The 27,988-nt window shown below is 38.3% G+C and overlaps 1 long non-coding RNA gene across 1 annotated transcript in view; it reads left to right on the plus strand.

Moving 5' to 3' along the window:
• LOC125325865 overlaps positions 1 to 27,988 on the plus strand; it is a 45,926-nt gene that overhangs the window by 12,074 nt on the left and 5,864 nt on the right. Inside the window, exons 3-4 of the long non-coding RNA XR_007203589.1 lie at positions 25,232 to 25,411; positions 27,523 to 27,779. This is a non-coding gene — a long non-coding RNA (uncharacterized LOC125325865). The remainder of the gene's footprint in view (positions 1 to 25,231; positions 25,412 to 27,522; positions 27,780 to 27,988) is intronic.

Below are 27,988 nucleotides of genomic sequence, written 5' to 3' on the forward strand. Positions count from 1 at the left end.
CAAGAACAATGTATATTTAATCAGTACTTAATGGTGATATAATAATAGGTTTCCCCGTAGAGAATGACAATATGATTTTCATCTTCCTGAATTAATAATCTTGCAAAATACTGAAGACCATTTTTACATTTCACTCACATGCAGGAAGAAGAAATCTTTTTCTGAGCAAGTAAGGAAACCTCTAAAACAAATCAAAGATGTGGGCAGTGAGCACAGAGAACTAATTAACTCAAGGAAAGTAACCCAGGAAAATTAATGCTGAACTGGGGGGAGTTCAAAGACTTCAAGGGTAACAGTTTAAAATGAAGCATTTATGGCCTTGAATAGTTAAGACCTTGTGAATGACTATATTCTTTTCAGAAGGCATGAAACATCAAAGGCAAGGGGAACAGAAATAAATCTGTGCATAAAAAGAACTGGGAAAGAGAAGGAAGAGCTTTCATTGTGTTCACAGAAGGGAAAGATTCCTCAAGATCAAAGTCTACTCAGGTGACAGTGACCACTACTACTGCACTATGAACAGGGGCATGGATGCAGGGAGATTGTCAAAGGAACATATACAGGGGTCTGGATATGCTGCTGTGTCAGGATCTTCAGCACACAGTGTGTCCTATGTCTGCAAGTAGCTTCTTTTATACTGTTGCTAAAGTAAGTGTTCATTAATCAGAAAGAGAGAAGAGGGGTGGTTCTGAATCACTGTTGTAAAGTGGCACTGTAAAGCAATTGTGATCCTAGGACACACCAGGAAGATTTTTGCAGGAGAAATAAAAGTTTTAGTGCCTCAGTATAAGATGCTTATGTGGTCCTGTCAGGAATAATAATGATCAACTTCTAAATGGGTGTTTCAGAAGAAGGAATCAGAACCTCGGTCCAAAAGGGCCATGGAAATGACAGGATTACTTGTATTACAGAAGAAATTCAAGAGTTTTTTTCTTGTGCCTACAATAGTGAAGGCTGAAAAAAGAGAGGCAAAGAGAGATAGGAAGCTCTGACAAGGTGTCCTTAGGAAACACCAAAGCAAGAAAGAGATGTTGCTGCTGAAGGACAAAAAGGGGTGGGTAACCACAGGTCTTGAATAGATGTACCCATGAAAGCAGAGGGTTTCTAGCAAAGTGGAACACCTGCAACAGGACGCTGTGAGAGAGAAAAACACAACTGTTGGTAAGCAAAAGGGAGCAAACCAGATGTTTGAGCATCATTTTTCTGTATGATTGTTGCTTTGGGATATATTTCTCATTTTTTGATTAAACTTTGAAAATACTGGAAACACCTCTTTTATCATCTTCAGCTATATTTTCTACTGAAAGGCAGTGTAGACTGGAAAAGCTATAGGCAGGGGCAGAGTGAGGTATTTTACTTCTATACATCTTGAATGTTTCAGCACTATTGTTTGGTGGTAGAAGAAAAATAAAATCTAATTAATGATAGCAACAATTTTATAATAAATATGGTACAAAACTGAGGGGCACACTTTATCATAAGAGCCTACAGACACTGCTGATGAGTGTTAGTTTGGCAACATTGGTAGCATTTATTTCACAGATATTTAAATACCACCACTGTCCAGTTTTTGGATGGAGCTGTCTTGCAGAAAATTGTATTTTCAAACAAATAATGTGTATGCTGATTCTTTACATGTGATACCTGCCCTTTTCCAAGAAACCTCACTATGTCCACTTGTTATGGTTATGAAAAATATTTAGTATTAAAATATATTACCATGCCTGCTCTAGAGCTTTTAAACACAAAATTAACCCCTTTTTTTTTTTTAAGATTTCTTAGCTGGTTGAGGCAAACTCTACCTTCTTCCAACAGACATCAAGAACAAACTACAGTTCCTTCCCTTGTTTCATAAGTTCAGGATTTTCCCTTTAAGGCTCAATATGGGTTCAGTGACATCACAGTTGTATATTTTATGACAACATATATTCTGAATGCCTCAGAAGAGTAAGATAGTGCTGACAGAAGTCAGAAAGAAGTGAGGTTTCTCAAGGTTCATGAAAATGTATGCGTGGGTGAAGTTCAAGTTTGGAGTTTTTCTGCTGAACAGGAAAGCATTTTTACAGAACTGTCGAAGTATTTATAAAAAAATATTTTTCATAATATAGCATCTCATTTTACTGTATAGTAAAAATTACTGGCCTTACAGCATCACCATAATTTCTTTGAAATGCAACCAGCTCAAATTTACTTTTTCTCTATTAGACAGAATGAACCATGGCATATATGTGTGTGTGTGTGTGTATATATGTATAGACACACTAAAAAACTGTGATTGATTAGGCCTGATTTTGATTAAGCCCCAAAAGGGATGGAAGATAAAAGATGAATGAAAACTATTAGCAAAGTCATTTAAGAATGAATGTGGTTACAATCCATATCCTTTTTACTTTACCCAGAACTCTGAAGAGCAAATGGCAAATGTATTCCAGCCGCTGGCAAGCAAAGATTAGATAATAAATCTCAAAGAAATGAGAAAGGTTAATAGAAGACCATAATAACAAAAGAAAATTATCTCATGAATTCAATTAGGAACTTTGATATCTAAGGCTAAAAGTAGAAACCAGAGATTCAGAGATACCTGGACATAGAATTGTATGTCATTAAAACAAGAAAATGTAGAACAAAAATACTTTTAGTAGATAGAAGTCAGTTTTACAGAGGTGGAAGAGGGACAGAAGTATTTACTCCATTGGAAAGGCTTCTTTAGTAGCTGGATTGGATACTGTTGTTTTGCTGTATTAAAGCTGGATTGAACATTTGTGTATTTCCTACAGTGTGGTCATCTGTCAAAGCCAGTCTCAATGGTCAGGAATCCCCCCTCTCTTCCTTGTTTCTCAAGGGGGTGTATTCCCCCGCAAATTCTACAGCCTTGTTTTTAACCTTGATTAGTTAAAGAAGAAAAATAGGTACATTTAAATACAAAGAACAAACAGTTTGCTAATACTTTGGGCTGTTATTACTATGGGACACAGTTAACAGAGTAGCTCGCAACATCTATCACTCACTTCCAGGTCCTTATCCAGAATTACGAACCAGAAATACAGAAAAGCTTTTGCAAAATGTTATTTTAAAATTTTCTAAAAGACAATTCTTCTATTTTAAAGAAGGAAATACATGGATAAGTGTAGTAGGACACTCATAAAACTTGAAGTTAGCATAGATGCCTTTCTGCAGCAAAAAAGCAGTTAAGAATCGGGGAGGGGAAAAAAAAAAAAGGAAATGTCTCCTGCAGCTCAAGGAATAGTTGTTCACACACTTGGCCAGGAGAGGGACTGCTGATGTCTGAGTCATGCTGTGCCCAGCAGAAGCTGCCTTAGTTATGCCAGAAAGGCATTTCCAGGACAGCGCTGCTGCCAGGTAAAGATTTTGCTTTTGATACTAAGCTGCAGCATGAAAGCTGTCCACCTGGAGATTCAGTTAAGTGCCCAAGCTCTCAAAAAATGCACACACACTTCAAAATGCTGGATCGTGCCTTAATGGATGAAGGGGTTTATTTAGATTTAAAATGACAAAGACATTTCTGTGGGCTTAAATGAATTAATTATACAGCAACTACAATACAACTAAATATCAGCAATATCCAGGCTGTTTGTGCAACCTGAAACTAGTAGTCAGCCAGTGTGCAGCATTCCTTTCCCTTCCTCTACCTCCCTTACCTGCCAGGCAAGCCTTTGGCCCTCTCTGGACATTCTCTACTTCATTTAACAAGTGCAGGCTGGGCCGCTAGTTCTCCCAATACTATGAAGAGACAGTGATCACTGTTTTAACTTTTGTATACTTTTATGTTTCCAATAAAGGGCCCAGAGTTCCACAGAAAACTTTGAAATATGTATTTTTATCATCTTTCTGTCCCTCCTTTTATATAATGACCTAATGCACTTTGGTTTCAAACATTTTCAATTTGCAGACCTCTAAAATCCTCCCCGTGGAGATATATAGTGAATTTAAGCCTGCTAACATTTCATGGTTCCCTTTCTCAGACCCTTAGAGAAGGAAACCATAGACTTCACAAATTAAAACCCACCATAGTGTCCAAGCCTTACTGTGATTGCAACCAACCAGTGAATGTGTCCTGTGACACGTTCTAGTTGTACGGTTTGATTTTACAGGCCTTCCTAAAGGCCCAAGGATATAATTCCCATTGAAACAGTATTAAATTGGTGAGAATAGACTTACATATATTGAAGACAATTGTGTATTTCATCATAAGAGCTTTGCCAATGGTGATTCACTTTAAAGGGATATAACTATTAGGAATTCTTCCTTTAGTCAGCTAGAGTCTCTTTATTTCTATCGGTCAAGTGCAAACATATCAGGAAACTCAAGAAATCAATTTAACTCTGTGCATGTACTTTACAGCCAGAGGAGTATTATTCTGGAGAGAAAATTTCCCTTCTGCATGTGCAGTTGTCACCTCAGATAGGGCACCCAGGAGGAAAATGGACCTGTCATAGTCTGGCATGTCCCCTCGTTTTTCCAGTTGGTGTGTGCTCAGTCCCTAGGTCCTAGGCACCCTGTGCTGAGACAAGCAGCTGAGGCTGTATCCAAACCAGGACTTAAGCAGAATCTAGACCTCATGTTAGATACCTCAAACAAGGTCCAGAGCAGCTGCCTGTTAGTTACACACATCTTCTCCTGAGCTTACAACTACTCTCAAAACCAAGCTGTTTTCTATTTTTAGAAAATACTGAGGCACTTGGTTCTTACATTGTAGGTGGATATTTATCTGCCAAATACATTCTGACCCACCTCTCCCATAATGGCACCCCAGTCACTGTCCTAGTTCTGTGTGACACTATGGAAACTTGTCTATCAACATACAACAGAACAAACTCCATCTTGGTTATGGGACCACAGGCTGTTATGTAGAAGCAAAAAGAATGACCAAACAGGATGGAGATCATGAGAAGATTCATGGATATTGCTATCAAGACATGTCCAGAATTCAGCTACCATAAACTTTGTACATGCTATTTCCAGAAGGGATGTGTTCTGGAGAAAACAAAAACAAAACCCAAGAACAAACAAGCAAATAACCCCCCACCACATGCATACACACACAGACACACACATACAGGGTTTTTACTCTCTGCACTTCTCACTGAGATTTTTGAAGAATTTGCTTGGGGGAAAAAAATAGAGAGAGAAACGTTAACTTACTCTTTCTTTTCCCCATATGCATCAGATTTTTCTAATTTGGATGAAAAGTGGTGGGTGGGTATTTTGGATTTTCAGGGACAGTTGCTCCAATTGTACAGAAAAGCTCAGCATCCATTCTGCTTTTGGCAGAGCAGAAAGTGTGTAAGTAGCTAGCAAAGTAAAAACACCAAAACCTGTAAATCCTTACTTGAACCTAGTGCCCAAACTTCTGCCTATAGGTGACAGACTCCATTCCCCATTGGTGCAAACCCTTTTAATCAGTCTGTTACTTCAAATCATACCCACTGTAAAATAAAGTAATTTGTGTTTGAATTTCCTGTGCTGCAGGGAAATACTATTCTCTTCCTAATGTCAGAGGTGTCTTATACACAAGTCACACAAAATATTTTTTGGAGAAAAAGTTTAAAATCCAGTGGTTTATGCAACATGAGACAGGAAAGTGTTGCATGAAAATGCAAGCTGTGCTGTGTTGAGGTTGTTGCAAAGAAAGCACTGGTTTTCAAAGCTAGTTCACGAGAGTATTTAAAAGAGCTGTTAACCCAGCTTCTCATTCACATGTAGGAGTTTCATAAAAATTCGTTTTAGAATATAAAGCAAATGTCTCGCCAGCCATTTCAAAGAGATTGTATCCCTTGTTGTTTCAATATATTAAGATGCTGAGCATATGATTTTATGTAAAGTTTTAATGTGACTAATAAGGTTGAATTAGTGTGTTAAATGATCAGTCTTTACAATAAGTGTGGGAAGAAACAAACTAAGAAATTGCTTCGTTTTTCTTCCTCTGAATTTATAGCTATAGTTCTGCTATTACCCTCTTAAGTTTTTTTATGGTGCATTTGCATGCTTAGTAAGTATTACAGTCAAAATAAAGGTTTAAACAGACAACTAGAGTAAAAAAAAAATCTTACATTTCACCAAGCCAGGGACACAAACATGTCTGATATATTTGAAACCGACTACATTATTAAATTGTGTTCATTTAGGACCCTTCACAATACAGTTCCCTTTAGTATTAATTTATTTAAGTAGACTGAAAAGCCATTTAATAAATTCAGTCCTCATGGTCAACAGAAATCTTTTGTCTCTGATTTCAAGAGACATTACTGCTATTCCATCTCATAAGTATCTTCACCCACCAGTGAACTCTTGCGATATGGACTGTACATTTCAGCCCTGATATGCAATATTTGCTTCCATCCCAGAGACATTACTGAAGGTATAAATTACTACTTTTTTGTGCAAAGATCACAAGAGCTATACAGGGTAAAGAAATCTGAGTTAAATATAATCAAATTTTAACACTGTGCTATAAAATTATACCCTGGATTATTTTTGCCTGCTTGTAGTCAAGAGATTTAAACAAGCATTTCCAATAATCTCATTTTAGTATTTTAGATTGACACTTCACAATATCTATAGCTGAGTCAATTAAATGTTTGAGTAGCAGAATAAGGAAGGAAAGGGATTTTATTTGAATTTATTGTCTTTTTCAGCTGCTCTCTGAAATACATCCATAGCATGCTCACTGTCCTTGTCCTACTCAAAAAGCACTACATTACTGTAAAATGTACCAGAAAAGAGATAGGAACATAGGAATGTAGAATTATTGGCATTAGCTATCACTTTTTTTTCTTGAAACTGCTTTATCTCAAAAGGAAAGAAAGAAACTTTTGATAAAAAATTTCAATTCAGTGGAACCCAGCATTCAGACATCGTATAGACACCGGCTTTTCTAACTGGTAACGCTGTTTCTTCAAATGTATTTGAGACAGCTCTGGCATAGGGATTGCTGTGCAGAAGTGTAAGTGTATGAGCAAAGTACACCCTGTAAGTTTTACAAGGAAAGCTTTTCCTTTCTTTATGCAAAAATATATCTTTTTTTTTCCTAGAGCTTGAAAAAGAAGATCACATTTTCCTTTGAAATTTTAATTTCAGCTCTTAAAAAATCCGAAGAGACAATTAAAATATTTTGAGTCTTTCAGCTTAGTTACAGTTAAAACCTTCACCAAACTGGAACATGCCCTCATTGCTTAATGTTCAACCCTGGTGACCAGTCTGAGCTCCCTCTCATCAGGGATAAGTGTTTGGGCATCCTAAAGAAAATGGATAGAAATCCTGTATATCTATCACTCAGCTCAATTTACTCTCCATTCCAAATGAACATCCTTTTTACATGGACACTTAATAAGCATTTCTGGCCTCTAGATTGCTCTCAAGTTTCTTGTTTCCCAGTCACTATTGCACAGGAATCAGTATGACTGGCATTGTAGTCTTTGTGCTGACACGTAGTGGTGGAAATCTCTGCAGTGTGTATGTCTGGGAGATATTGCTCCCCAGAAATAATATGGTGGCAACAGGAGGACACAGGAAGTTAATTTCCCATATTATCCACTGGAAAATGCCATTGTAAATGAACAGGTGTTAAAATCAACAGATAAAAAATACATCTGAACACTGCTTGTCTCTCCAATTTGTGCTATTGAAATAGCACTTGGGGACTGATTTGTGATAATCTGGTGATTCACTGGAAAGAGCTGAAGGAACAATGTCCCCCCTGTTGACAATGATAAGCAAGAATGAGTTTTCTTATTACTGCCAATGTACCTGCTGAAATTACTACTCAAGTACTTTTTGCTGTTGCTATTTTTCCTTATGTTGTAATTAAAGCAACACCAGAGCACTGCTTTCTGATGTGTCTCAATTAAACCACAGTCAGCTTCTCCACACAATCCTATCCAAGAGGTTCACAAGAGGAACAAGAGACAATATACCAACTTTAATACTCTTCCAAAGTTTTTAGCACTTTCCCTATTTGGTGGGGCCTTTATCTCAGAGAATTGCATTTCCAAATACTCATGAGAGTCCAGATGGTTTTGGTTTTTCTGAGGTCACATCCTTATTATTATTAACTGCAGTAGGATTGCTGATTGATCCTAGATACTAGTGGTACCTAGAATGCAAGGGTGCCAGCATGTGACCTGAGGGTTTATTATGCAATGACTCAGATAAAATTCTGTTTTCTTTCAATAGCTGATTTGATGGAAGGAAAATAAGTGTGGAAACACATTCCATGACCTGATCCAAAACTTCAGCCAGGTTCACAGATGTGATAGTAAATGTAATTTGAATGCTGAGATCAGGTTTATTTACTAGTAGCTGAGCAACATTGTCTTTCTCTTCATACATAAATTGGGCTTGGCTGTGACTTAAGTCCTCAGCCAAGAGCCCAGCCCCTTCATGGATCAACAACTGGGACCTCATGCCTGCAGAGGCAAGACTTACTCATATCAGTCACAAGCCATGGGGAAGGGAGCGTTCACCCTAGTCCTGCACATTGAAGTACTTGACTCATTAGAGGGAGTATGAAAGGTGACTATTGCTAGAGGGACTGGGATTAAATTACTGCTGTGGGATATGTATAGAATTTTCCCCTGAAGACTTTTCTCTTAATCACTCAAGGTATGTCTCTATTGCTAAATAAAAGTCAGTCAGGCAAGTGTCCACATGCTTAAGGACACTTTGACATAGCAAGTGAGATGGTATGGTCCAAAACAGGATCAGGTAGCAAGCTATCAGTTAATTCAGATAGTCAGGAGACCAATATTTGATCTCAGTTTCTGGGCCTGTTGTTAACAAAATGGAGGCATGATAGAAATGCTCAGTACACCCACGGCACAGAACCATGGCTAAAGTCACAGTCATCAAGCATCTGCCTTTCTTCAGTAGCCACCTCTTCTGTCAACGGCACAGGGCTCCCTCTTTCCTCAGACTGTCCAGAGATGGATTGGCTTAGGACATTGATCTAAGCTTTGGGCCATACCACTTGGAAATGTGCCAGTCCTAGGGGAGAAGAAGAAGAAGAAAATAGCGAAAGGGAAGTGACAACAGATGTCAGTAAATATAAAGGCAGAGAAGCTATGTCCATCTCATGTCCAGTTCTACTGACTGTTTCTTTACAGCTGTTTCTTTACTGTTTCTTTATAATCTGTTATATTTGTGTCTATGTACATGCATGTTTTTATGTGAAAGAGGCAGTTTCATATTACAGCTAAAAGAAACTAACCCCCAGCTGCAGTCAAGTGATCCCAACATTCTCCTTACACTATTTCCTTAGCATTTGTCTCACTTGCAGTGAACCAGTTTCAAACCCTAAACTGCACTACTGTATCCTAACTTCTGTCATCTCAGGTCCCTGAATAAATTAACCATGGAACAGGACCCCGTCTTGGTGAGGCTGTGCTGGAACCCAGAAAGGAAGGTGCTTAACTGGGAGGCAGAAGGAGGAGCAGAACTGGCCTTTGTGTCAGCCATCAGCTATTTGACAGGCCCAGCTGTACTTCCAAACATACTGTCAGCCAAGAAGAATTTTTTCAGCAGAGATTTGTTGGACCTAGCAATATCTACTATTACATACATACATTTTGACACAAGAAAGATTTATTCCTTAAGACCTGAAAATACAATTAATAGATTTAGATACATGGGTCAATTTGAAGCTGGAACACTTTCTATTTCTTAGGATGTGATGTCTATCCAGTCTTACCTTGAATCTCATGTCAAAAGTAAGATCCCAGCATATACATTCTGCTTCCTTTTCAGTGAAGGAGCCGTAAGTACATAAGCAGCAAGAAACCTCTGTAGTCTGAAACTTCTGCTTATCCTTTTAGAATGCTGCTTTCTGGGCATATCAAGAGTAAATCACTTCTATGGGCTGAATGTCTCAAAAGGTCACTGCATTATTAATAGCTAATTCAATTTAGCTAGTTAGACAAAGAATAGTTTCTGAAGTTAGATTGGATTCCAACCACCTTTTTTTATGGGGTTTTTTTGTTTTTTTTTTTGATTGGATTTATGTTATTTTTATCCACTAATTGCTCCCTGTGCGTGGTTTGCCACACAGCTATAATTCCTATATAACACTAAAATAAATAGCTGCTAGGCAATGCTAATCCTTGCTACCATCATGCTGGACATTTTATTGGCCCCCTTGTTTGGATCTTTCCCTAAAGATGCTTTTTAACTTTATCTTGAAATTGCACTGTTGCATTTTCCTAGTCATGCCTTCCCACTTCTCCCACCTGCCACTAGAGATGCTTCTGCTGCTAATTTTTCATTGAGTGCTAGCATATCATAGAACCCAAAAATGTCTTCGGTTGGAAGGGACCTTAAAAATCATCTAGGTCCAACCCCCTTGCCACAGGGAGAAACACCTTCTGTCAGACCAGGTTTCTCAGAGCCCCATCCAACCTGGCCTTGAACACCTCCAGTGATGGGGCATCCACAACTTCTCTGGTAGTAGTGCAAGGTATCCTCACTGCCAAGACATATGAAGCACACTCAGCCATTCTGATTTAGGAAAGCAGCCAGCACGAGGGCTGTACTCTACCAGCATGGCTTTTTAACAATGATACCTTTTCTAAGAAGGAAGTTTTCAAAGTAAAAATAATGCCTCAGCACCAAATCTCTTTCAAAAGCCAAAGACAGTAGCAAATATATTTCTTTGTACCTTTCTCTAAGATCAGGAACAAATATAGTATGTCCTTCAGCTACTTTCTTTCTAGATACCGTATTTATATTTATTGTCTGTAACTGAACAATAATACAGCAACATTCTGCAATGAAGCCCTAGTGATACTGTGCAGTGTTCACTCATGAAACACAGTAAGTCTCGTGTCACCAGCAGATATATCGTTTCTGCTCTGAGGCTTTTTTTGACTGAACAATTTCTTCAATGGTCATAACCTTACATACACATATAAAAAAATGTTTGCACAAAGGATTTTAGTTAACATTTACGAATATCTCAAGAAATGAAGAACGGTAATGATTTTTCTTCTTGCTACTTATTCCATTAAAAAACTGCTCTAGATGTTGATATGGAAAGCAGTGGATATGGAGATTCCAAGAAAGAGTAGTAGCAATATATTCACAGATACCGTGAACGGAGATGACATTAGCAGCCATATTTTTTTCTGGGGAAAAGGAGAAAGTGATGGTAATCTTGGGAAAAATAGACAATGAAGCAGTTTGAGTGCTCACAATGTATAAGACTTCAAGCTTGAATATGTTGAGCCTCTGTTGAAAAAGAAAGACTGAGATTTACTATGGAGGAAAAAAAAGAAGCTGTGCATGAAAAGTAGCCTGGGTCTTGGAATCCAGCAAGAAATGAGGGTCATCTTGCATATTTTATAATCCATATCCCAATACAAATAATAACACTTTGAAAATGTTTTTTGCTTTCAGTTTTATTAAATTACAACAAGTTAGTTTCTCATTAGTCAATTAAATAGGCAAGACTGGAACTTGATTGTAAATTCCTGAGTTGGTCTGCCATAAATCAAGCCCACAGTCAAATGAGTGTTTAATTATGTGTTCACAAACTGTTATGTATAAAGGAACTTAGGTATCAGGTCATATCTTTTAATTCTTATTTGAAGAATTTTTTTCTCATTAACCACTGACTAGCCACATTGAACTTTCTTTTCATCCCAGTATCAGGACAGGATCTCACCTAGGAAGATCCTAAGGGGAAGCTGTATGAGGGGCAGCTGAGGTTACTTGGTCTGTTCAGCCTGGAGAAGAGGACACTGAGGGGAAACCTCATCGCAGTCTCCACCTTCCTCGTGAGGGGAAGAGGAGAGACAGACACTGATCTCTTCTCTCTGGTGACCAGTGACAGAACTCGAGGAAACAGCACGAAGCTGAGCCAGGGGAGGTTTAGGTTAGGTAACAGGAAAAGGTTTTTCACTCAAAGGGTGGTTGGGCATTTCAACAGGCTCCCCAGGGAAGCAGTGACAGCACCAGTTTGACATAGTCCAAGAAGTGTTTGGACAACACTCTCAGGCAGCTGGTATGACTCAGGGATTGTCTGGGCAGGGCCAGGAGTTGGACTTGATGATCCTTGTGGGTCCTTTCCAACTCAGAATATTCTGTGATTCTATGTGTCCATTGACTCAATTAATTCTGGCAGCTTGAGGAAAGGACTCCATACCTTGCAGAAAGAGGATTCATTTTCAGTCTGAAGGTGTACATTTCTGGCTTTGTTTATCTTGAATTTGCTGTATTTGGCCCACATTTGTGAAGCAAGTACAAGACTGAGGAAAGGTGTATATAAGACACAAGCAGCAAACTTATTTTCAGACAACAGACAGGGGAAAAAGCCATGAAGAATAAGAGCTTATTTCATCTATCGTGACAAAAAAAGTGCCACAGCATAGGATGCCTTCCAGTGCACCCAAGAGCAAAAGGATCAGAAAAATATCAATTTTCCAGAATGGACTGTGTGCCCAAAAGGTGTCATGACATCCATTTTCTGTAAACTTAGTAAATAGCTGGACCATAACTGAACCACAGTGGTTCACAATCTTTCTATATTATTTATTCAAAAGCATCAGCCACCTGGGGTTTTTTGCTTGCTTTTAGGAATTTTTAGCCTAATGGTGGATCACATGTAATGTGTCTGCACTTCCTTCTTAGTACAAACAATTGAGTGCACTGGGCTTTTTAAGGCTATCGGGCTATTGGTAGATGTATCTCAGACTCCTAATGCAAGTCATTACTGCCCCAGAGGGAGAGTTTCAGAGACGGACTTAATACGTTGTAAGGACAAAGCTATTTGGGAAGTCAACCCTAAGTTTCATAATCATAATTTCTCTCCTACTGATATCCTAAGAAATATACCGTTAAGAACTGTTCTCCCATCTTCTCTATTTGGTCTTTTCAATATATTGTTCTCTTGAGAAGAAGCCAGGAAATCCACATTTCCAGAGTGACTCAGTGCCTAAAGGATGATATACGATCATTGTCATCAGTTAGTGAACCACTATGATGAGTAAGTCACGAGAGGAAAAAAGTTTCCAACATCAAAACTTATAATGCTTAAAAAAACAAGAGTTCCGTTAGATAGAATCCAAATAATGCATCGTCTCTGACCCCAGCTTATGCATAAAGTACTTTAAAGGGTAAGTCATCAAAAGTTTTGTCCTGATCTTAAACATTCTTCTGTTATAAAAACACGCCCTTCAATGGGCAGATAATCACAACATTAGGAAACCTGTATTCTCTTTCTTGCACCATCCCAGCCAAGGCTGGTGATGCTTCACAGAATTTGATTTCTTAGAAATAGCAGGTCTTTAACAGGTTTGGCTGGTCCCAGATGCTGTTACGTGTACAGAAAACAGATTACCCTGTTACAGTACCCTTCAAAATCAATGGAATATTCTTTAATAAATTTGCATAAGGGCACAAGCTCAAACTCTAAAGTCAAAAATAATGTATCAATTCTGATTCATGATGCCAAAATCTTTATCTCACATATTTCGCTTCTACTATTATATATGAACACGTTTGGAATCCATAGAGGTTCCTACTGGAAAACCTAATTTAGCCAGAGATCTAAGAATTGCCGCTAAACCTGTAACTTAACATTTTGTTGAAGAACAGTGAATTGCATGCTCTTTTAATCAACCACTAGCTTGCCACAAGAAAACCATATTCACACTCAAAGAAGGTGATCTGACAGCTGTAAAATTGTACATATAGTGCAATTTTTAAGGTGCCATGGAGGAATTAAAGATGAATTTGAAAGATTAATTTCAGGCTCTTTTCTGAGTAATTAAGACTCTTGGTCTGGGAGTGTGGAAGTTCTCCCGTTGAACCTTGAGCATTGGCTGCATAGGAATGTATCATTGCTTGTACAGAAAAATGTGGGTTGTGATCTCTGGTATACCAAACACCTGTGATTTCAGTTTCTGGGCAGCTTCATATGCTCAATATGTTGTCATATTCTGAGACACAAATAGGTTGATACATGAGTATAGGCTAGTTTAAATTCATAAGCAAGATATTTATTTACAGAATCCCAGGATAAGAGTTCTCATACAGAATGTCCAAGATTTTAATTTGTCTCATATATGTGTCCTTGCCAAGGATGTATCAGAAGCCAGATAAGGTCATTCAGAAATTTATTACAGCTCCAAGGCTTTGAACTGAGATAAATCAAAGGCAGATCTTAAATTTGAAAGTAATAAGTCCTTAATATCCCTTTGGTACTTGGCAAGTGCAATACATTGAGGTTTTTTTCCTCTGGATTGGGAAAGGACTGCATATTTTTCCCAAAATCAAAATGTATCTTGTCTATTCTTTCATTTAGAGCAAATGAACTTTTTTTTCCCTTTGAGCATCTTCATTATTTGTTCTGATTCAGCAAGGTACTCAAATTAAAGGCTACGGATAAGAATGTGGAGTCAATAGAACTGCTTGTGTCCCCCAGCTAAGGAACATGCTTAAACATATGAGGAATTAAGCCTTAATTATTTTCTAGTCCTATTAAATGCTTCTTAAGGAAGATCTGGAGTACATCTTGGTTGGAACATTTCATATACATCAGGAACCAGGGTTATCTTGATCTAGCCATGATTGTCCTAAGTAATTAACCAGCTTCACGATGATACTTATCAAAGTATTTATTTATTTTAAATAAGGAGAGAGACAAGACTCCTAAATTTGGAGTTATCCTGACATTGCTAATACTACAAAATAAATTGCTAAGGAGAATGAAACAAAGAAAATCCCGAAGATAGGAATGCAACCACATCAGCAGAAAGAATGAAGTACCTTCCTTGTTGGTGAGGAATGCATTTAGATCATCACATTAGGTCTCTCAACCTGTTTGTTCATGCAGATTAAACCAAATGAGTTGTTTAAATTCTCTTGTTTAAATTCTCTTCACTTGTTTAGTGGAAAGAGTGGAGACAAGAGGACAGGGTGACTTGGTTTTGGATAATGTATTAACTATGTTTAGAAACCTTTGTACATACACTAGGCATGCTAATAGGAAATCAGAAAAATGCAGGAAATTGAACCCTCTGCCTGCAGGACTCCAGGACAAAAAATTTCTGTCTGCATATGTAAGACTACACATGAAGAGAGGAGGCAGCTCTAGTGAATAAAAGGAATAGAAAAATGGTAGATAAGCAGTGAGCTTTAAGAACAGCCTTCTAAGCAAAATTTTAACTGGATGCTAAATTAATTAGAAGTTAATGAACTCAGTTTAAAAAACATACCTATTTTTTGCATGCCAGCTCAAGTCATAGCTTCCTGAAATCTTCATTGCCACGTCTTCCTTCCTCATTCTTCAAACTGGTAGAGAAACCTCTGCAAGTTGCAAGGATGTGTGATGCTTTTTGATTCTCTTCTACTTAATTTCTCTGCTACTGGGTTGTGCAAATCTTTTACTTCCAATATTTTAAAGCACTTCCCCTAATACAAAAATAAGAGTCAGAAAATCACTGGAGTAAAAAATTCATTGACAAAGATAAACCTAAGTGAGTAAAGTAATGAAAAAAGACTGTGGTATGTATACTTTAAATACAGAAGAAAGCAGCTGTCTGGTGAATTTGCTTTCTCACAGCCAAAGCCATTTAGCTTGTGTTTAAGAATAATGCAAAATAGTAAAAATAATTAATAGAAACAGCTATCACTGGGGCTACTTAAGTAAGAAAAACTAATGTGGTTAAGTACTTGAGGCGATATAACATTTAATGATGGATACTTATAGGGAACTTTATGTGTTCCAGGAACTGCACTTAAAGCAATTAATCCTTAGGACACCCCAGGGAGACGACTTTGTAAGAAATATTTTCCTGCTCAGTTTGCAGAAGGGGTTACAAGCATGGAAACAAGCTGTCATTGTAATATGCCCAAGACTAAATAGCACTTTGATAGGAACAGCAGGGCAAGAACTCCTGAGGTTCTGGGTTTCTGTTCTGCATTCATGTCATAAAAATGGCAGAACCAGAGTGATATGGGAGATAAACACACACATTTATTTTGTGTGTGTGTCTGGGCACTCTGTTCCTAAGAGTGGATCTCATACACTGAAGTCCCATAGAAAGATACCTAAAAAATTATTGGTGCAATTTTCAGGATGGAAATCCATAGCTTTCCTCATGATTTTCAGTGCTATGACTAACAGAAAGTTAAGCTGATTTAAGAAAGTAAAAAAATAAATAACAGTTGGGTTGTTTGGGGTTTTTTTTATTTCAGAAATACTAGGGAGAGAAGAGTATTTCTTTGCTGATATTTTGAGGATGAAACAAGAGCTGGCATAAGTTGAAAATGTCTCATATTTTCCCTTGGGATTTTAAGTATCAGTGGATCATCTGAACAACAGAGGATGGACAACAAAATAAAGAGAATGTGAAAAAGGGCAAAACAGAATATACTCAGAAAGAGGAGGAAAGAAACTTATCTTGCAATTTAAAATTCCTGTGTTATTTTTGAAATAGTCACTTTTTAACCCCAACAGATTCATATAAGCAAGTTTTCATCTACCTTACTGAGGTTCACCCAATAATTTTATGTGTTCCCATTTACAAGCATTTCATTGAACATAGCAATTATAGACTATTATCTTTATTATTAGCATTGGGTACAAGTAGTAGACCAACATGCCATTATAAAGACAACAACAAAATCATTCCTGCTTCAAACAAATTACACATTCTTTTTAATGGGATGTGTAAAATATTATAATGAGAACGATTCTGAATTGCACTGATTTTCCTGATTAAATGATGGCATGTACAGAAACTTCAAAGACTTTTTTTTTTTCTTGTAACTCTTACATTTAAAATAACCAGAGTTTTAAAGCAAGATTAATAGAGAATTAATATGGACATGGTCATTTTTATCCAGTGACAATTAGTACATTTTTTTAAACATCAGGGTTCTAAAATAAGTAAAAAGGAAGAATCTGATTTTGACACAGCTGTGTCCTGAATAACAAAAATTGAATTATCCTGTCATGAGTGTCAGTGATAAGTCTATGGACTTCAGTTTGCATGCTCAGAATGTTTATACTGATGTTTTCACAGCTCCTGCATAGGAGGGATGGATAAAGGTTTTTCTTAGGTAACATTCTCTGTCAGATATGCTCAGACATTGTTTTTTGCATTCTGCCAATCCAGCTGGATCCATAATCCATTCCTGCAAAAAAGACAGTACGAAGACCAACCATACTGTGAAAGCAAAAAGTTACTCTTGAAATCCAATCATGATTTGAAATACAGCTATTCAATTACCATACTTTTCTCCTCAAAGAAAAAAAAAAAGAAAGGGGGAAAAAGAAAGGGGAAAAAACATCATTGTGCTTCCCATGAGGCTGTGGGCTACGAGCAATTTGAATCTATCCTGTAGTTTTATGTAGAATAGCTCCCCTAGTTTACACTTCTATTTTTTTATTCTACGTCTGCTTTCATAGGGAGAAAACAGTCATGATGTATCCATAATAACTCACAATTCACAATGATACATATTTCAATGATAAGACTTTTCCCAGACAAACAGAAACCAGGAGATGTCAGATTTTTTATTTTTACTGTTTTGTCACATATGGTCTCTGAGAAAGAAGCTAATGTGACGTTTGAAGTCACAGACACTCTGTTGTGCATGAACGATGAATCCTCCTCCTAATCTAGGAAGATAAAGTTCTCTTACAGCCTTAAAATAATTTGAAGAAAGAGCCCGAAGCCAGGAAGACTAATTAAGGAACACGGTGGAAATATCTGTGTGAGGTCGCTACAACTATAAATAATTAGAGGCAAATTTGGACGGAAAGAGAAAATAAACCTAACCCCTGGTAGCAAGGGATAAGAAAACATCATTTTTACCACTATTGTTCAATTAGCCTCACAAGAGAGGAAGTTCACAGCCATGCATAAGAAAACCAAGAAGGAAGTCAAGTGAGCACAAGGAGAGAAACTCACTCTAGGGACAATATGGTTTTAACAAAGACCAAAAGAACGTCTTACAGAAAAAACTGCTAAAAACCCCAACAAAATAGGGTAATCCCCCAGCACCTATCCTAGCAGAGATGCTGAGGCAGTGAAAAAGGGAGCTTTAGCAGAATCCATACTTAACAAAGGAACAAAGAGGTCCAACAAGAGAGGAAAACCTCTGAGCAAAAGTATACAGAACATCTGAGGTACTTACTGTGTCCTAAAAATGGGTAATTTGGAGCAACTAGGGAATTCTTACAGTGCCAAGACTGATGCAGAACCGCACTTTTTGGTGGCTTATTGGTTTGGGGGTTTTAATTTTTTTTCTGACTTTTATGTTTTAAAACTTGTATTTTAAGAAACTTATTTTTAGCCTGAGCTGAATGTGGTGATGAGCACTCTCAGATTGCTTGTCAGAAATGCCCAGGGCTCATCACTAAGATATTACCAGATATTACCCCAGCTCTTTCTTCCTTATGGAGCAAAACATCACAATATAGTGAGGACTGAGGGCAGAAAGCTTGGCCAAGAGAGGGATTCCTGTAAAGGGGTATTCCCAGGAACCACTGGGATTTGTGGTTTACATCAAAAGTGTCCTGAAGAAGAGTGCAAGATGTAAATGCTGCCTTCATCAAATAGAAACTAAGGAAAACTTGTTAATGCCTTTGTTCCCCTTTGGTTTCCCCTTTCTCCTCCCTCTCCCACAATTTTCCCCTTTTTTTCATCCCTTTTTGAGAGGAGTTCTTTGGATCCCAGTACTAATTCATCTCAGAGAAGAGGCCAGATTTTTCTGGTAAGAGCTGTAACTCTTTCTTTGCAAAGCTCTTTGCTCCAGACTTCTTGTATCTCCAAGACAAATTAAATTCCTAAATAACATGCTTAGGGCTGGTGTTAGCTGTAAAAGTTCTGATCCTCCACTCATGTAAAGCACAAGAAAAAATAATCTCAGCAGGAGTAGGCTTGGGGGAGGGCTTCTAGTCCTCCTGCGTAACAGCAAGTCCCAGCACTTCACATCCACTGCCATTTGTTTCAGCAGCACTTCAGCGACATGTAATTCCTTATCCTGCAGGTGACAGATATCTTTGGTGTTATTGCTGCTCTGTGGGCAGTAAATCTCCACTCAAATATAAGCCTAGGTCATTCCATGTGACAACTTCTTTGCTTATTTGCATCACTGTAAGGCAGCCCGGCAATTATACAGAAAGTATGTTACCATGGCAACACAGGGAAACTGCAGCATCTAAAAAAAAATAAGACTGCAGAATTACTTAACATTTTATTCTCCAAAGACTTCAGTATTCTGAGTTTAAACTTTGCGCAAAAAAATCATAACAAATGGTGCCTATTTCCTAAATAGTGCTTCCTACATCTTTTAGAAGTAATTGCTTCTTTTCATCAAAGCATTTTATATTTTCATCGTTGTGGAATTATTGAGTACAGAGTTAAATGAGTAAAACACTCTTCTATCCCTTGTCCAGAATTTTTTTTTGGCAAAAAATACCACTTATTAGTCAAGTCAAATACAGTAATTATTTCAGCACAGTTAATGCGTAAGTCCCCTCACACACCTCCCACACAAATGACTGCAGACAGCTCTGACAGCGCCTGAGTCTTGGTAAAGCTCTGGAACAGCACAAAAGAATAGCTGACATTTTATTCTGCATAGGCTGGGAAGAGCCAAGCAGTCTGAATCATGAAAAGGGACACAAAAAGGTGAGAGGGACACAACTATCCAATGCCCAAGTCATGGGCTAGTACCCACCGACTCAAGATAAAAAACACCCTGGCTCCTAGCATAAGTCAGAAGGTTCCTTCTGGCTTAGTGCCTAATTCAAAACTGAAGCTCAGACAATCAAAGATGGCTTCATCATCCAAGTCCCACCAGCTGGTTTTGGATGTCACATGTCACATGATTTTAACCTTTTAGTCATGTGCTGGTGATCAGGAAAGCACTGGAGACAGTGCTACTGCAGACCCCTTGTAACCCAGGGTTTTGTAATAACTTAGTATAAGCTATTGCTGTCATATTAATGCTATACATAGTGGCAATACAATAAAGTACACATACAGTATTCATGAAATTCTAAAAAACAAAACAAAATAAAATAAAATAAAATCACTATATCCCAGGACATTTTCTCTCATGCTGCTATCATTTCATCTCAAAAACATGGTCAATGCATGTAAAGGCAAAAGCTTTTTAGTGGCCTAAGAGTTATTCTGTTCCTCAGAACAGAAATAATTATAAGCATACATGAAGCAGTCATAGTTTTAGGACACCTTCCTTGCAAACAGAGGGCAAGCAGAGAGCCCTTTTTGACAAAAATGGAACTGTGTGACACAGATACAAAATTTTAGAGAAGCCCATTAATGCATGACTAATGCTCTCCACTGAGGTAAATACTCTGGCTTCAATTCTTCCTCTAAAAGATTTGACACTAGTAGCGGCCTACTTTAAAGTCTGATTTTGTAAAACACACCATTCAGTCGTTCATTGGCATGGTCAATAGAGATACATATTGACTTCTGAAGATCAGAATTTGAAAAACAAAGTCTTGCTGTGCAGTGTCTCTGATCTAAATTCCATGCTAATTAACCTATATCTTTCAATTTAAAACAGATCTTGCTTCCTTAGAAAGAGGCTTAATTATGTTACCTGTATTGCATTTCTGAAATAGATGGCAAAGTCCAGTCTCAAGTCTTTGTTAACACCATTAACAAATAAAATTCACAGAGAGCTGGTTAGGAACAGAAACTCAAAAAATGTCCAAATCATTTGCACAAATAAAACATCCATGATTTAACCACCATGGCGTACCCAGAATTATCCACTGCCTTACTATGTACAATAAATATGCAACAAAAATTCCAAATAGCCCACCTATCTATAGTACAATTCTAGATCTTAAGGCCAACAATACAACAGAACATAAAGTAATAGCTCAATAAAAACTCAGAAGTAAAAGCAGCAAAGATATGCAGATTTTTGTTCCAAACAATAAACCCAATGAACAACAACCAGAATGCCAGGCACAGGAAAGAGAAGAAGCAGCAAGAGGAGGGGAGGTAGCACAAGGAGATACTTGATGTTGTCAGGGAGTCTACTGGCATGTCAACTGATGAAACAAGATGAGAGCTGTGAAAAGAAAGTGGTAAACATGAAGCAGCAGCTCAATCATTAACAAGCAACAGCCAACTAATGGGGAAAGACATCCAGCTACCAGGAAGCCGACTCTTAACTAAAACTGCCACGATGGAAAAGTGACCACCTGGCACCACTGAGAAGAAAACAACAACCAGTCTCACATCCCAACAAAATTATAAGTATTGAGAGGAAAAAGCAGGAAGAAGGGAAGCCTGAAGGTAAAGCTGCAGGAAGATTTTGGCCACATTGCAGACATTATTTGAAACTAATTGAGTTTTGACCACAGCCTCATGCAGTTTAGTGCAGCATTCACAATGAAATGAAGAGACTTCCAGGTGCTAAAACATCTGTGTTCCTTTTGGAGAAAATGAGGTATCGTCATAGGAATAGGATTACTTACCACCTCAGACTAACTGCTCACCTATTCCTGTTTGTAAAAGGGCTGAATTGAGTGGTGTTTCTGTTCATAGGATAGGATTCCTTTCACACCACAGCAGTATTTCCTACCATGCCAATCTCCCCATAAAACCACGTCTAACTAAAGAGAGGGAGGAAATATGACACATCAATATGGGAAGTGAGGAGTCAAGAAGGTTCAATTCCGTGCCCTGTCACATCCTTCTGGTGTAAACTTTTATAAGCCAATTTAGGCAATTAAACTCCTTCCAGTATACCATCATATTCTTGGCATGGCTTTCCAATGGGCTCTGCAGGTGATGCACAAGCCTGCACTGGGGTACCTGTATGCTCCTGCAGTCACACTGGAAGCCTTCCTATCTGTTGAATGAAGACAGTAATCTTCCAAAACCTATAAAAATGTGATCTGGGAAGAGATATGGATGGCAAAGAGCTGGGGAAATATTAGGTCTGTATACCCTCTTTATTCACAGAGCACAAACTGTTGAAATATCTAGTGGATATAGGCTGAAAGGAATGTACAGCCACCTCTACAGAAAACATATGGCTGAATTCAATCTTGGTGTAAACAAAAATACTCTAAGTTTCACACAATTTTTTTCCTTCTTTTTATTTCACACTTTTCCCAATAGCTGCAAACTATTGTCAAAGCCCATCACAGATGAAGTCATTTCTGAAGCTAAGCTATGCATTTTTTAATGCCATTTTATCTTTTCCCATATGTCACTCCATCTATTTCTGTTGCTCTTCTTCACCTTAAGCTGATGATGTATCTGGTAATTCACTCTCCAGCAAAGCCTGATTCATCTATAACCACGTAAGGACAGATTCTCTGATGAAATCTTTAATTAAGATGGTTTGGAGGAGGGAAACTTCACAGTTCCCTCCAAAGATATTTTTTCAAGGCATTCCACTTCTGGGAAAAAAAGCTCTCTGAAGACTGTGGAATTAACATAATAATACAAACACTAAGGCCAAAATTGCAAAATAGAGAAAACTGTTTCCGGACAGGTTTTCTTTCATTCACCTGTGCATTTTTTTTCCTTTTTAAGGACAATCTTGAGAGGGATAAGTTAAATTTTTCTGCGTCTATAGTAATTACAAAATTATTTCACCCATTTTAACAGACATCTTTCCATATTGTCACATTCTTTTTTTTTTTTTTTTTGCCTGTATATCAAGACTCTTGACTCTAAATCAATGTTTTCTCTACGATTTACTTTGGATGTTTGGAACTCATGGTTATGTTTTACCATTTCCATAAGAAATACGTTACTTATGCTGCTAAATTATTAGTCCCTAAAACAGGTCATTAAATAGCTATATTGTTTGATATATTGTTATTTTTAATACATCTGGTAGTCCTTCAGCTCTGTTTATGGAACATATGCTATTACTCTTTTCAAGTAAATGCAAATTAATTTTTGTCAGCTGATTTCATAGAATGAGATTAAACTCTGAAATTAAATCCAAAGATATTTTATTTCATCTGCTGCAGTCTGTACAGCCACTGATTTTCTACTGTACTTTCAAAAGAACAATTCAAAACATGCCTGATAAAAAGCAACTTTTATAAGAATCATGATACTTCCTGCTCAAAATGGTTTTATATGTGTAGAGAGATGGTTTTTGCTATAATTCTATTATGCTTCTAGAAGCAGAAGTTAAATTTATGGAAGGCTCATGATTATCTTGCCACCTCTACCCCTTTCTTCTCTACTCCCAAATTACTAATCAGTACCACCAGGTGTGCTTTCTCCCATTTTCAAGCAAGTGACAGGTTAAGTATTCACCCCAAAACTGAATGCCATAAATTCTCCAGAGCGGAAAATCCCCCAGGCTCTGTTTCTTCAATTGTTTTCTCACTTGCTCCCTTGTCCTGCCCTGAAATTATTTCTGTATGACCTCCCCTTATTTCTAGTTTGTGTGTGCATATACGACAAAGAAATCTTGCAGAGAATCTCAATCTTTGCCATTTTCAATTCATAATTAATTCACTCCTCTTCATTTATTAATGAACTAATTTCTTGCTAAGGTTAAAGTTACTCAAAAAGGAAAAAAGGCAGCACTTTTTCAGTGCATGGAGGGCTCCCAGCCATCAGTAAAGAAACATGTTTTGGTGGCCTAAATCCCAGAGGAATCCACACACTACAGCAATGAATAACAGAAGCTGAATGGTTGGGAAAACTGGGACCTGACATCTGTTTTGGACTTGTTGGGACTTCTTATTTCTAAGCCATGTAAGTCTGATTAGACTCTTTAGAAGATGAAAACAAAAACAACCCCCTCAACTATTCCTCTATAAACATCTGCAGACAAAATCTTTCTCACGGCTTTTGAAGATGTGCCTCTCCACCTTCACATGTGTGGATAGTATTTATTTTCTGAGGATCATGAAAGCAATTATTTGAATTTGTGTACAAAATACCTTTTATGATCATTAGCATCCTGGAATGGAAAGCTCAAGATTTCAGGGGTCTAAATCAGGAAATATACAGGTATACCAGACTGTATGTCCCAGTGCAACTTTTACCATGCTGGAACCATAAAGTTGTGCAGGTTTGGCACAAAATTTATGTATATAAATTCTCCCCTATATACAGTCTGATCATTATACTGAGCTACACATTATTTCCTATATATTGCAAGGTAAGGGGAAGTGGGGTAAGAGAAGATACTTTATCCATACTACTTGGAGAGAAGTTTTTGAATATTGCATGCCGCTAACCACATCTACTGGATTATCCATGCCTCCTGTTCTCCCTACCCTCTTGTATGATTGAATGTTACACACTGATTTCAGATCAGGCTCACTCTCTTTTCACTACCATTACGTTCTCATTTCTATTAGAAAATGGGTCTTTAGCTCATTTGACTATGTGATATGCACATTTCTAAAACAAAAAATAAGGTCAGCCAAGGTCACCATTACTAATGGAGCCTATTCTAAAATTATATAGCCCAGATGTGATTTTTTTCTTTTTTAATCAAATGTAGGACAAGAGTAAAGAGTACTTGAATTGACACATTAATATAGGAGGCAGACTATGTGAAGAAGGAATTAGAGTTATAATCAAAGCCTGATGCATAAGAGGAGATTGCTTCAGCTATGTTCAAAGTGGAGTATAATTTGATTGTCTATCCATTTTGATTTCTTTATTGCTTTGTTACTGAAGACTTATATTGTGTTTCTATACACAGACACACAAGCTGTAAGGGAGAGATCATAGTTACTGTTGGCAAGGAAACAAGTTACTGGGTGCTGAAACTCACATTTCAAATTAAAATTATATTAGGATTTGAGTCAATTCATACTTAAAATTGTCAGTGATTTTTTATTTGTATAAACTTAGAGCAGGAAATCATTAATCGACCTAATATATTTGAAGGAAACTTATTTCACTAGTGTTGAACTCAGGGAAAGATACAAGATACAAATTGCAATAACTTGCTTCCCACAGCTTTTAGTAATTTTTGAGGAACCGAGACATCAAAACCAGAATTTTTTTGTTGGTTTCTGTTAAGTTACTCCTATAGATTGCACCTGAATTATCTGCCTTCCCACAGTTGCTGTCCAGAAAGAAAACAACTGCCATTTCCCTTTTTCCTATTCTTGTTCATGTTACACTCATATGCAGCCTTCCTCGTACCCCTCTGTTGCAGTCCCTTCAAGTTTTGCGCAGATGTTCCAAGCAATTCAGCACCTCTATTTCTCTTTATATTTTAGGATAAACAAGAAAAGAGCCTGGAAATATCCACTGGACCAAAGTTGTATAGACCTAGCAGCAAAAGTTAAAAAAAAAAGTTTACTCCTTGTGGCTATTCTGAGGGCTTCAAAAAGCAGCCACAAAGGGACAGCCTTTGTGTACCACACATCACAAGGATACAGACAGCATTTTCCTGCCAGGTACTGTATGTTACCAGAACAAAGTTCAATTACATGGTCATTATACAAATTTCATTGTCCCTACCTGATCTGAATCTGAATCAAAGTGTAGTGCTTTATCAGTTTTTTCTGAAGTAACATTTCTGTTTTTCTTCCATGTAGCAATTAAAGGGATTCAGTAGGGATTACTGAAAGTGTTACCAGTTTATGTGAAAACAATAAATGTGAAAACATGAAGTGTGGCAGCTCAACTGGAACAAGTCAGCATTTTAAGTTTTTCACATATAAATCAGTTCGTCATATATATCTTATTAAGATATTATAACTGAAGAAACTATAATTCACTTCCCATTCTGTTCTCATGGTAAAGCTGGTATAGTCTGGGAATGTATCATCTCTGCTTGACTCACTTTTAGGAGTTACATGCATACTGTATAATGAGAATAAAATTTCATGTCATATTTTGAAAATGGCATTTATGGTCTATTTATGGCTCCACAGTTCAAGGTCATTTACAGGGATCATTATCTCCACTTATTCTGCCAATTCTTTTGATAGTTTGACATAGTCAACTAGTAAGGTTTCTGAAAGTATTAAAGCACATGTTGCCTTAGTTTAAAATAGATGACAACTTAGATACATTGATGTATTTCAAATTAGAAAAAAACACAAGATATAATTTATAGACATAGAATCACAAAATAGGCTGTGTTGGAAGGGACCCACAAGAATCATCAAGTCCAGCTCCTGGCCCTGCACAGAACCATCCCCAAGAGTCACACCATGTGCCTGGCAGCATTGTCAAACACTTCTTGAGCTCTGTCACCCTTGGTGCTGTGACCACTTCTCTGGGTGGCCACAGCACCAAGCCTGACAGAGTTGGTTCCAGTGCCCAACCATCCTCTGGGTGAAGAACCTTTTCCTAATATCCAGCCTAAACCTCCCTTGACTCAGCTTCATGCCATTTCCTTGAGTCCTATCACTTATCACGAGTGAAGAGATCAGTTCCTGCCCCTCCTCCTCTTCCTTTCATGAGGAAGTTGTAGACTGCAATGAGATCTCTCCTCAGTCTTCTCTTCTTCAGGCTGAACAAAGAAAGTGACGTCAGCCACTCTTCATAAGGTTTTCCCTCCAGACCCTTCATCATCCTTGCTGCCCTCCTTTGGATGCTCCCCAATAGCTTAATGTCTTTTTTACATTGTGGCACCCAAAACTGCACACAATATTCAAGGTGAGGCTGCCCCAGCGCAGAGCAGAGCAGGACAATCCCCTCCCTTGCCCAGCTGGCGATGCTGTGCCTGATGCACCCCAGGACATGGTTGGCCCTCCGGGCTGCCAGGGCACTGCTGATTCATATTCAACCTGGCATCAACCAGGACCCCCAGATATGGAAGACGGCTTCAGTGGATCGGTGCCACATTTGTCCCTACTGGGTCCCTCGTGGACCGCTCAGGCGGCACTCTGCCAGCACCTACACATGCACACAGTCTCACCTTTGCAGGCGGTTGCAAACAGCCCCTCACACAGTCTGTGCACGAACCGGAGACAAAGAGGCAAGAGGGGTTCTCTGCATGCATTCTGAGGCGTTTAACGGCAACACACCCAAAGGGAGCAGAGGCAAGAAAGAACAACCAAACCAAAAGCCCGTGCCCGTTTTATCCCGAAAACTCCCAAAGGCAGGCAGAGCATCCAAAACCAATAGTCTGAGGGCTAGGGGGCAGAGGCAAGGTTGAATGACGTAACAGGAGCCAATGGGAAAAGGGATGGGAGGGGGAGAGGGCCAGTGACCAGCAGAATCTAGACAAAGGGAGAACTTCCTAGCACAGTGTTGTAAGGAGAGACCACTTTTAAGGCGACTAAGGGGGTGTAAAGTGAGACTTAGCCACCGCAACACCAAGATCCCTTTCTGCTCTCCAGCCTCTCATTCCCCAGTCTGTAGGCACGTCAGGGTTGTCCCATCTCAGGCGCAGAATCTAGCACTTGCCCTTGTTAAACTTTATATGATTGGTGATTGCCCATCTCTCTAATTTGTCCAGGTCTCTCTGCAGGGCCTCTATGCCCTTGAGGGAGTCAACAGTGCTTCCCAAATTAGTGTCATCAGCAAACTTACTTAGTATTCCTTTGAGTCCTAGATCCAAGCTGTTAATGAAGATGTTGAAGAGCACTGGGCTGAGGATGGGGCCCTGTGGAACCCCACGAATGACCAGACACCAACCACTCACTATAACTCTCTGTGCCCAAGCTGTGAGCCAGTTGCTCAGCTGTCACGTAACGCGGTTATTCAGCTCTGGGATGGATGTTCTGTCCACAAGGACACCGTGAGACACAGCATCAATGGCTTTGCTGAAGTCCAGAAAGATTGTATCTACTGGATTTCATCGATAACTAGGTGGGTTAGCCTGTTGTAAAAGGAAATCAGGTTGGAAAAGTAGAACTTTGCCCTCATGAAGCCCTGTAGGCTGAGATCAATGACTGCATTGTCCAGAGGTGTTTTCAATACCTCCCTGAATAATCTTTTTCATGATTTTACCAAGCACTGAATTGAGACTGACAGGCCTGTAGTTTCTAGTGTCGTCTTTCTTGCCATTCTTGAAAATC

The sequence above is a fragment of the Corvus hawaiiensis genome, chromosome 5 (genome assembly GCF_020740725.1).
Source record: "Corvus hawaiiensis isolate bCorHaw1 chromosome 5, bCorHaw1.pri.cur, whole genome shotgun sequence".
NCBI lineage: Eukaryota > Metazoa > Chordata > Aves > Passeriformes > Corvidae > Corvus > Corvus hawaiiensis.